Source organism: Malaclemys terrapin, chromosome 3 (genome assembly GCF_027887155.1).
Source record: "Malaclemys terrapin pileata isolate rMalTer1 chromosome 3, rMalTer1.hap1, whole genome shotgun sequence".
Lineage (NCBI taxonomy): Eukaryota > Metazoa > Chordata > Testudines > Emydidae > Malaclemys > Malaclemys terrapin.
Window position 1 is genome coordinate 209,169,001 of NC_071507.1, and position 11,273 is coordinate 209,180,273.

General features: G+C 53.3%; 1 long non-coding RNA gene across 1 annotated transcript; it reads left to right on the forward strand.

The window, feature by feature from the left end:
* Nucleotides 1–301: 301 nt before the first annotated feature.
* LOC128835056 (uncharacterized) lies at nt 302–8,367 on the forward strand. The gene is made up of 3 exons (XR_008444563.1): nt 302–827; nt 7,434–7,671; nt 8,008–8,367. It is a non-coding gene; the product is annotated as an uncharacterized LOC128835056 (long non-coding RNA).
* The last annotated feature ends 2,906 nt before the right edge of the window (nt 8,368–11,273 follow it).

The window sequence follows — 11,273 nt, forward strand, 5'->3', positions numbered from 1 at the left end:
GGGGCTCTGAATGCTGCTAGCTTTTGATTTATTGCTCTTTTCTGAATTGCCTCATTCTTTTCTTCCCGCTGTCAATTTTTATTCCCTTCGCACCTCTCTGACGTCTAGATCTTCCATCATTGTTTCATCCTCACGCATAATCCGTTCCCTGTGATTGATCTTTAAGGCTCAGCCTTTCTCCTCCTTTCTCTGCCTTCTGTGCATTTAGTGATCATTATCTGACCGGATCGCACAATTCTATCCCTCCGCTCTCCTGCTGCGCATTGAGAGTAACGCTCTGTATCGAGCTAAACCAGGCCCTGCTGCCAAGGCAAACTCTGCAGCGGCACGTGGGTACGGTCCAAGCACCTCCCCGGAGAGGTGTCGTAAAGGACGATGCGGTTAGCATTGACATGCCAGTGACCGCTGGCCCGGATCAGAGGGAAGAGAGAATCTCATGGATTTCATGCCGGGCTATTTCTTTACCGTCACGCAGCAAAGAATGGAGCGGAAGCGGCCGTGCACAGAGCAGGAGCTGCAATACGCCTGCTGGCTGAGGAGGCTTTCTCGGGAAATACACCAGGGACGAGAACAAGGTCAGAATGCGGCATCGCAATGATTTTCCTCCTGCAGGAGGCTCAGGGTTACAGACTAACATTTACCCTCCCGTGCAGGTGGGTTTTAAAGCTCTAGGGTGGACGCTGAGTAGCGGCAGCAGCTATTCCTTTGCACCAGAGACGGGTCAGATCCTGGTGGATCATGAAGATTGAACCCTCTCCTGCTCCCTCAGAGTTTGGGTCTAAACACTGTGAACCGTCCAATCTGGATCCAACTCCGGCTACTTCTGTGTAAGGTTCTTCCATAGCCCTTCTATTCCCACGGGATCAGCACGCCTGGCAATCTGCGCTGTGTTCATCCTCTCACCACCCCAGGGAGGCTGGGATCTCCATGGTGCAGACAGGAACTGAGGCACAGACACTCAGTGACCTGTCCAAGCACACACGGCGCCTGTGGTAGAGGAGGGACTCGAACCCAGGTCTCCCCCGCAGCCTCTGCTCGTGCTCTTCCCACTGCACCGTCCTTCCTGCGAGGAGCCAGCCGGTCTCTGCAGCGGTGTAGCCAGCTGTTCCGTGTTACAGGCCGTGTGCCAGGACACGTCTGACGGCTCCCGCTCCTAGCAAGGGCTGGGATTCCTTTAGCTCCAGCAGGGAGGGTCATGCTCTTGGAGCTGCCGAGTCTTGGTTCATGCTCTAGGCACGACCGAAATGCCAGGCATTACACCCACGCTCCCGGCTTCTAGGAAAAAGGGGTGGTTGTGTATCAGTCAGTCCCACCCCCTCTGATCAGTCCAGATGCCGGCACAGCTGGAGGCGCCATCAGCTTCATCCTTTTCTTTCCCTGTTAGTTTTCCATTCCCTAGTCAGGGCGTTGCATAGGCAGAGGGAAGATTCCTTGTCACGTGTATTTACTCCCTGACGTGGGGCTGCCTGGCTCTTGCGTTCCTTAGCAATGCCTGTGCAGCGTGCCACATACGCACCATGCTCTTAGGGATTGGAGAGGGGCAGCGTGGGTAGTTATCTGCCATGTACAATATCTGCCTCGGCCATAAGTATCACGAGACGCTGAAGGTTCAAATGGAGCCTCTCAAGGCTAAGGCAGAACTGGCGGATTTGCTGCACAGGGTTTTTTTCTGGGACATCCCTGGGGGACTCCTGGATACCTAAGACCATCCAAGACCAAACACATGGACCCTGGGAATAAAGCAGGGGGCAGGTTCCTTTAGCCTGGCCTCCCCTTCTGGTACAGGGTAGAATCACTTCTCATGCGCTAAAGCCTCTCTCCTGGCAGACAGAACCGACGTTGGTTGCAGTTGCTGGGTATAGAAGTGGGAGGAGAACTGGCCATCCGGGGGGTGGATCCCCGGGGCTGCCAGAGCCGAAGCCTGACTTGCCAGTGACTCCCAGCTGGGAGACACTGGATCTTGTGAGGAAGAGCAGGAACATTCTCCCTTGCAGGAACAATGCAGGGTCCTGCGATGTGGGTCTTTGTCCCTGCCTTCTGGCTGGCCCGAGGTTAGGGTGTTAGCCTGGGATTCGGGCGACCGGCTCTGCCACGGGTGACCTGGGGACAGTCACTCTCAGGCTGTCTCGGTGCCTTAGTTCCCTGTCTGTGCCGTGGGGATCACAGCACTGCCCTGCCTCGGGGGGCCCCGGGAGGATAAATACAGTAAAGACTCCGAGGTGCTCAAGTACTGCGGTCATGCAGGGGCTGGAGAAGCACCGGAGAGAGGCAGGTACTTGCTTTTTAAACAGGGTCTAACTCTCTGGGGGTCCCTCCGCCCCGCCGCACACGCAGCCACACCTGAGCGAGTTCGGCTGGAGCCGTGTAACGGCGGCGACGCGGGTGGCAGCACCGGCTAGCGCTCCAGTACAGTCGTGCTCAGGGCCCCGGGGACGTACGTGGGCTGCTCGCCCGGGCCGCAGCGGCTACCCCGCTGTTTTTAGCAAGCTAGCTCGGTATGCCGCCCCCTGCTGCCCCGACTGCAGTGCAGACAGAACCTACGATGTGCCACGCCATGAGTCGCCAGCCAGGCCCAGGCAATGGACTTTGCCTGCATTTACTCCATCTCTGTGGGCATAATTATACAATGTGATGCAAAAGAAAGTTGAGTATTTTATACACACAATAGCTGAAGACTTTGCAGAGATAAATAGATAAATAATAGCAGAGGGAGAAATACATAGGTCCAGGCAAGGTAAAATCTATGAAACTAAAATTGTGAGAGAGTGTGTGTGTGTGACTTTTGTGTGTGTGTGTATATAATATGTGCTGTTGTGTGCCTGGGATGTGTAATGTGTGCATGGATGGGCATTGTGTGGCTGGTATGTGTCATATGGGTGTTGTGTGACTGTTTTGAATAATGTGTGGGGCTGGGTGTTTCGCGCCTGCCATGTGTCATGTGTGTTGTGTGACGTGACGTGTGTATGTGAATGAGGGATGTGTGACTTTGTGATGTGTACCATATTCATGTGCGAGAGGCAGAGATTTGACGTACACGCATCTAGCTATACATATGGAAACGTTCCCTAAGGACACCGGTACATTTACCGAACTGAGTAATTCTGCACATCGCATCATTCGCTTTATCGTCTAGGAATTCCAGCTGAACTGTGCGTAATAAATCAGTACGTACCGTTTAGCCGCACGCCCTGCAGAGATCCTTTTCTTCACGGCTCGCCTTTAACAGCCAGGTTCCATTTCTCTTGTGTCCCTTGTGAGCAGGAACATTTGAGGATGCTTTCTCTGGACACTCGTCTCCTTTCCAGGCAACAACTCCTTGTCTTACGCAGCCACCTTGAAGCTTCCCAAACGCTCACAGTCTGGGGCCATTCTGCTTCACCTATAAATTAAGAGCCACATTTCTTTAGTCACTTACCTGTTCGTCTACCGGGTGTTTTATCCTAGGAGGGACAGGCTAATCATGGAGCTGGTTAGTTGTTGGATAATTTCTTTGATGACTTTAATAACATTCAACAACATCAATTGTTCAGTTTGAATAGTGCGCCCGTCTCTACTTCAGACAGGTTTCAGAGCGTGTGTGCATGTGTGTGCGTGTGTGCGTCTGCACAGAAATATGTACCATGAAGGGCTGTGAGCAGATGTGTATTTCAAGTGCTCCAGTGTAAATCTTATGAATGAAAACGGTACGATCGTGCGTGCTTCCTTTCTGCTAAAGATGAGCTCAAAGGCCACCACAGTACAGAAGAATAGCTAGGCTGGACAGTGAAGCAGATAGTTTGCTTCATTGGATATATCCATGTCTTTCGTGTCTGGATTTCAAAGGCGGCTGTAGGAGGGTTTTAAAAGGAACTTCACGCACCAGCAAGAAAACTTCCAGTCCCTTTGCTCTCCTCATCACTGAGTTTGCTGGCGAAGCTTTGCTCTGCTGCCCTTGTGCTGTTAAGCACATGCATATCACCTCCCTGGGCGTGCTCTTGTGAAAACAGCTTTCTCCTAGCGAACCTGCCAAGAGCAGAAAGAGACCCCTTCCCTGTCGGACGAAGCGCGGGGAGGAGGAAGCGTTGGGCTGGCTAAGGAAGATGCCAGCTGGAGCCCTGCTCAGTGTTGTCCAACCAAAGTTCCTTCGTGCAATCAGAACTGAAAGCCTCCCGCTCTGTCCACAGCCCCACCGCTCCCCCACCGCGCAGCAGGGGCTGATCAACACCCCTGTGAGCAGAATCACAGGCTCCGGAGCAAACTGATCTATTCTCCCCTTCTCCTCCTCTCTCCAGCTTCACTGACCAGTGCTCCAGGAACGAAGTGGTCCTAGCTGGGATCTCTCCAGTCCAGGCGGTTTCACGCCTTGGCTGAGTGGCCGCCTTGCTCAGGGATGCTGCATCTCAGCCAGCGCTGGCCAAAGTGATGAAGATCTCCCCAGCGCTCACACTAGACCCTGACGCCATGAAGGGAGTAGGGGGAGGAGGCACCGGCGGAATCATCCAGTTAGCGTTGGCTGCAGTGGGGGGCTCGGGGAGAGAGCCTGGGGGGAGGAGGGAAGGGAAGCAAATGTCCTGGGGACTTAAAATAAAGGGGAAGGGGCTACAATGCATGTACACACACACACACACACACACACACACGCACTGACACATACAGATGCAATCTCTCCCTGTGGGGACACACACTGACACACACACAAATACAATCTGTCCCTGGACACACACACACACACACACACACACACACACACATATAATCTCTCCCTCTGGACAGATTCCATTTGTCATCGTGGGAGTGAATTCCCTAAGGCTTGGGAGTCCGTCCTGTCCCTCATGACGGTCAGTGGTGTTATTATTTCATGTTTGTATTCAGTGGCTCCCAGCCAGGAATGGGGCTCCCGTTCTTTGCGCTAGGAGCTGTACACACACATCTAAAGAGACGGCCCCTGCTTCTGTCCCAAGGCGACCGGCCCACACTAAGCCTGTGCATGAAAGAGACAGAATCATGCTCCTCATGGGGGACAAACAGCCACAGGGGGCCGTCCCCCAAGCAGCTGGGGGCACGAATCTCCCCCTACTCACTCTGGTTTCATCGTCAGCATCGGGGGGGGGGTCACTTTTGATTTGTGCTCAGGGTCCGTGCGAGGAGAAATCAGGCTGGGTGCGCGGCGGCCCACTGCTGGGCAGATGGTACCTGTCTCTCTCAGCCCCCAGGGCGGGAGAAGTCTGTCTCTTGTACACTTCGGCAGCCCTGGCCAGCTTGCCATGGCCACAAGGGGTGTGAGGATGTGTGAGATGTCAGCATCAGATCTATATGGGGGCAGATGATGTAGGGTTCCCAGGGGCCTGGTTTTCGACCAGAAAGTCCGGTCAAAAGGGGACCGGGCAGTGTCTGGTCAGATGTACTGACCGGACACCAAGAGTCCGGTTACTGCGGGCAGGGGTCTGGGAGGTGCCGGGTCATCAACCCGTGTGAGCCCCTGCTCAGCCGGTTCCAGCGCCTGCCTGCATCTCATGGCCAGGCAGGCTCCGTGTCATGGGCTGCAGCTCCCGGCCAGCCCCAGGGCAGGGGGAGCCCAGCTGGTGGGGGGCGGGAGGTGGAGCGGATCCAGTTATGGGGAAGCAGGAAGGAGAGAGTGGGGGGCAGGGCCTGGAGGAAGTGGGGGAGCAGGAGACGGGGCCTTGGGGAAGAGGCGGAGCAAGGGGCGGGGCCTCGAGGGACAAGACAGAGCAGGGGGCAGGGCAGGGGGGCTGGTTGTCAACATTTAGAAAGTTGGTGGGTGACCCTAATTATCCCCCATCTGCTGCCGCAGGGTTTCTTACATCTTCCTCTGAGAGATCTGGGGCCGGCCAGTGTCCGAGACGGGCTACTGGGCTGGATGGACCCTGGTTCTGATCCAGCATGGGAATTCGTACGTTCCTCTGTGTGCGCGCAGGCCCTGGTCATGTTCTGAAGTTGCTTGGTGGGGATGAGGTTGAAAATTGCAAAGAAATAGCAGAAGCTTGTCCTGGGGGTGGGGGGGATGGGTCGTTAGATCTGATGTTTTAGGACATTTGCGCTTGTTGTAGCAAAGCTGAAGCTACCACAGCCGGGGCACGGGGAGGGAATGTGCATCGACCACTAGGGGACGCATGAGTCACCCGAAAAGCCGGCCTTGGTTCAGGGAAGGACCAGAGCTCACAAGCCGTCCCACATTCGGTAGAGCCGGGAATCGCGATTCGTCTTTCTGGGGCCATCCGCGCACAAAGGAGGACACAGGAGGGACTGGAAACCAACCCTGAGCCAGTGAGGCCATGGGGAGTTAGTTTAAAAAACTGCAGTTCATTTTAGAGCTGTAAGAAACGACTGATTTCTGGCAGGGTCGGAGCTCGAAGGGCTGGATACAGAATTCCAGGGGAGTGGTGAAATGTACAGGGGTGTGTATGTGTGTGTGTGTGTGTGTGTATGAGTGTGGGGGGGGCAAGAGGGGGCGCTCTTTCCGCTGACACCGGGAGCTTTCCTAGCAGGGTTTTGACTGACACTGCAACTTCTGTGTCCTTCAAAAACGACCCTCGCGCCCGCTTGTGCCGCGGGAATCCAAGGCTGGCAACTCGAGGCAGGTCTAAAGAACCATGGGAGGGGAATTCACCCCTGGGCAGAGGGACAGGAATAGCCCTAGGCACTCCCGGTCCATCTAACGGTCCGATGGGTCCCTCAGGCCTGCCTCCATCGCCAGCGTGTTACGTTTTCCAACGAGCACCTTCCTGCTTTCTCCCCCGGTCGTCCACAGAGCTACCTCCTTCCCCTGCTTCGGGCCCTGCTTCAAACTCTCCATGCAGGCAGAGCCTTGTGCCCTCACAGAGCCCTGGCACCTCCTGCTGGGGCTGTCATCAGCCTTCTCCTGCTTGCCTGGCCCCCGGCCCACTGCCTCTTGGGGCATGTTTACACTGCAAAAACCGAACCACCCACAGCGGCAAGTCTGAGTCCAGGGCTGCAGACTCGGGCTCAAACTCAAGAACCCGGGTAGATTTTGGGAGGAGGATCGGAGGGAATGAAAAGGCCACTAAAAAAAGGTTAAAAAAATGACAGACTTTTGCTTGGGCTGTCCACTGGGGTGGAATGGGAGGGTGTACGGAGCCTCCCCCCCCCCGCGTTCTTACACGTCTGGGTGAGGAGGATATGGAACATGGGGAGGGGGGAGGGGGGTTATACAGGGGCTGTAGCGGCACTCTGTTATCCTGCTGCCGTTCCTGAAGCGCCGGAGCATGTCTGTTTGCTCACACAGCAGCCCCAGCATTGCATCCTGCCTCCTCTGATCTTCCTGCCGCCACCTCTCATCTCGAGCATCCCTCCTGTCCTCACATTGGTCCCTCCTGTCCTCACGTTGGTCCCTCCTGTCCTCACGTTCACTGGCTTCTTTCCTATACTTTGAAACCGTGTCCTTCCACTCATTCAGATGCGCCTTTTCACTGCAGGTGGATTCCATGATTTCTGCGAACATCTCGTCTCGTGTCTTCTTTTTCCGACGCCTTATCTGAGATAGCCTTCGGGACGGAGGAGGGAAGCTTGAAGAATTTGCAGCTGCTGGAGGGAGGGAAAAAAGGAGAGAATTTTTTAAAAAGATACATTTTGCAGAATAATGCTTATACTCTTTCACGGTAGAGATCACAGACGCAGGTCCTGGCAACAGAATTCGGCTTGCATGCGGCCATGGTAAGCCATTGTCTTTCGGCTTCTGCGCCCTCCTTTCCCACATACCAAGCAAAGCCCATTGAGTGCTGCGGTTTTCCTGTTAACCTTCAGCAGCAGAAAACAAACTACTCCCGCCCCATCCAATTCTCTGGATGATCGCTTTATCCCTCCCCCCACCGCGTGGCTGGTATCAGGGAAGATCCCTGCTAGCCAAACACGAAAAGCTCTGGGCCAATTCCCCCCGCCCCACCAACGCTTGGCTAACTGCAGGGAAGGATTTCTTTTCGGCCACAGGCAAACAGCCCAGTAGGAACGGCCACCTCTGTCCCCTTAATTAAATTCCCGTATTTCAGCCAGGTTACCATGAGCGATATCACTCTCCTGAGGATTACACAACAAGATAAAGAACGGATGTTGCTTGAATGCCAGCAAACACCGGGACCATACGCTGCCAGGCTTTGTCAGGCAATGATACCAGATTACTTGCTGCAAGCATGGCGTGGTCAAGTGTCCTACCATGGAGGAGGGAATAAGGATGCACTGCCCAGAAACCTTGTGGCAAGGCTTTCGGAGTACCTCCAGGAGAGCTTCATGGAGATGTCCCTGGAGGATTTCCGCTCCGTCCCCAGACACGTTAACAGACTTTTCCAGTAGCTGTACTGGCTGCGAATGCATCCCAAGTCCTCAGGGCAAAGTAATCATTAAAAAACGCTTGCTTTTAAAACAAGTTTTATATTTTAAAAGGTAAACTCACCTGAGGTCCCTTCCATGGGGTCGTGGTCTTGGATACTGGCTTGGGAGGGTGGGGAGGGTACTTCAGTCAGGCTGAGAAAAAGATCCTGGCTGTTGGGGAGAACGGAGTGCTGGGTGCTCTCCGCAAGCTCGTCCTCCTCCTCCTCCTCCTCCTTCTCCTCTTCCCCATCCGCAGAATCCTCAGGTGTAGCTGATGAGATTATCCCCGACCTGGAATCCACGGTCAGAGGTGGGGTAGTGGTGGCGGCCCCCCCTAGAACTGCATGCAGCTCGGCATAGAAGCGGCATGTCCGCGGCTCTGACCCGGAGCGACCGTTTGCCTCTTTTGTTTTTTGATTTTGGCGCTACTCTGCTCGTCAGGGTGGAGTACAGAAATCGATTTTAAGAGCCCTTTATTTCAAAATAAATGGCTTCATTGTGTGGACGGGTGCAGGGTTAATTCGATTTAACGCTGCTAAATCCGAATTAAAGTCATAGTGTAGACCAGGCCGAAAACTAGGCTGATATACCACAAATGGGACACATTAAATGGATCAAAACCTGTGACCTGATAAGACTCAAAATGTAACTGTAAATGGGGAATCATCACGGAGCGGGTGTGTTTCTAGGGGGTCCCCACATGACAGTGCCCACGGTTGTGGGGCACCTCACCACCACCTGCCCTTAAACATGAGGCAGCCTTGCCTGTGAATCAGCTCCCTGAATTCTCCAGCCTCTGGCAACACAAGCCCTGCTCTCTAGCCCGCTGCAGGTCTCGCTGTCTGTGTGCACACGCCAAGCCCCGGCCCGCTCTGAGCGTTCCCAGTCATGTCCAGCACCCTCTCCACTGGTCACACAGAGAACTAGCAGGGCTGCCCTCCCCAAAGGAACAGGCCAGCTTGAACGATTCAGCTCAGCCAGCTCGCTGCTGAACACCACAGCTCTGAGATACATTGAGAGTGACACAAGAATACGTTTATTACCAAAGACTAGAGATTCAGGGGATAGTGAGTGAGGAGATTGGAAACAAAGGGTTACATAGCAAATAAAAGCACAACACGCTTTCTAGAGACTAAACTACCAGGTTACCCTCCTGTCTAAAGAAGTTTCTCTCACCCAAAGTCTCCTGCAGCCAAGGTTGGCTGAGATCTGTTTTTCATTAATGTAAACACACCGTCCATTTCCTTCCTAGGTGCGGGATGAGGGCGGGGGTCTTCTTTGCCTCTCAGTGTACCCCCAACATTTCATTGTCTTTCCTCACAGACAGGATAACCACCTGTGACTTGTTTTTCCTGTGTGCCGCTTTCCCTGTTGACGTCACATCTCTTGGTTAACGTTTGACTGTGTATGTAAAATGAGCAACTGTTGTGTTAGATCACGCTGCTTAATCTACATCCCAACAGAGAAATACACATTTCTTACTTCCTGTCGTATGGAAAACCCGTTCTTCGTCTTTGCTGGTGACTGATACCTTGATGCAGACTTTAGAACATATGTCCTGTATATATTCAAATTCCTCGCATAGTATATCTATATACATCTCTAACTGATGACGAGGACAGGTCTGTTCTGCTCTAGATTGCTTGGTAAGCTGGGTGCAAACAAACAATGTGCGTTTTAATACGGCTAAATGTAAATGTAACCATCTAGAAACAAAGACGGAGGCCGTACTTCCAGGATGAAATCAATGACTCGGAAAAAGATTTGGGGGAGGGGGATGGAACCAGCTGAAGCTGAGCTCCCAGTGTGACCCAGGGGCCAAAAGAGCTCATGTGATCCTGGGATGCATAAAACAGGAGAATCTCTAGCAGGAGCAGAGAGGTTATTTTCTCTCTGTATTTGGCACTGGTGCGACTGCTGCTGGAATCCTGCGTCCAGTGCTGTGCCCACCGTTCAAGAAGGAGGTTGATACATTAAAGAGGGTTCAGAGAAGAGCCACGAGACTCATTAAAGGGTTAGAAACCTGCCCTACAGTGATAGACTCAAAGAGCTTAATCCCCGGGGAACAAATATCTGACAATGGGCTCTTCAGTGTAGCAGACAAAGGTCTAACAGGATCCAATGGCTGGAAGTTGAAGCTAGACCGATTCAGACTGGAAATAAGACGTACATTTTTTACATGGTGGATAATTACCCATTGGAACAATTTCCCAAGGACCGTGGTGGATTCGCCATCACTGACCATTTTTAAATCAAGACTGGCTGTTGCTCTAGTTCAAACAGGAATTCTTTGGGGGAAGGTCTGTGCTATCCAGGAGGTCAGACGAGATGATCACTTTGGTCTCTTTGCCCTTGGGATCTGCGAATCGCCGAGAGCGTGGTCGTACTGTGAGGGGAAGAGCCAGAGGAGAGCCAGAGGTTACGAAGAAGAGAAGGGTGGGGATGAGGGTGGGCGCGAGGGAGCTCAGGAGATGAGATGGGATGGGCTCACTGGGGCAAGTGGCGGTGTTATAGGAGGAGAGTGGATGAAAAATTTCTGCATCTGTCCCAGGAGAAGGAAGCGAGAGTTGTAGGAGAACCGATGGGTCAACCAATGAAATGAATAGGCAGCAGATTTAAACCAAACATAGGGAAGTATTTCTCACACAACGCACAGTCGGCCTGTGGAACTCATTGCCAAGGGACATTGTGAAGGCCAAAAGTACACTGGGTTCAAAAAAGATGCTTTAGGCACAACAAATCCTGCCTCTTGGTGGGGGCGTTAGACTAGATGACCCTTGCGGTCCCTTCTTACCCTCTGGTCCTATGATTCTAAGAATTAGATATATTCCTGGAGGACAGGTCCAATGGTTATTAGCCAAGATGGTCAGGGATGCAACTGCATGCTCTGGGTGTCCCTTGCCTCTGACAGCCAGAGGGAGAATACTGGTCTAGATGGCCCATTGGGCTGA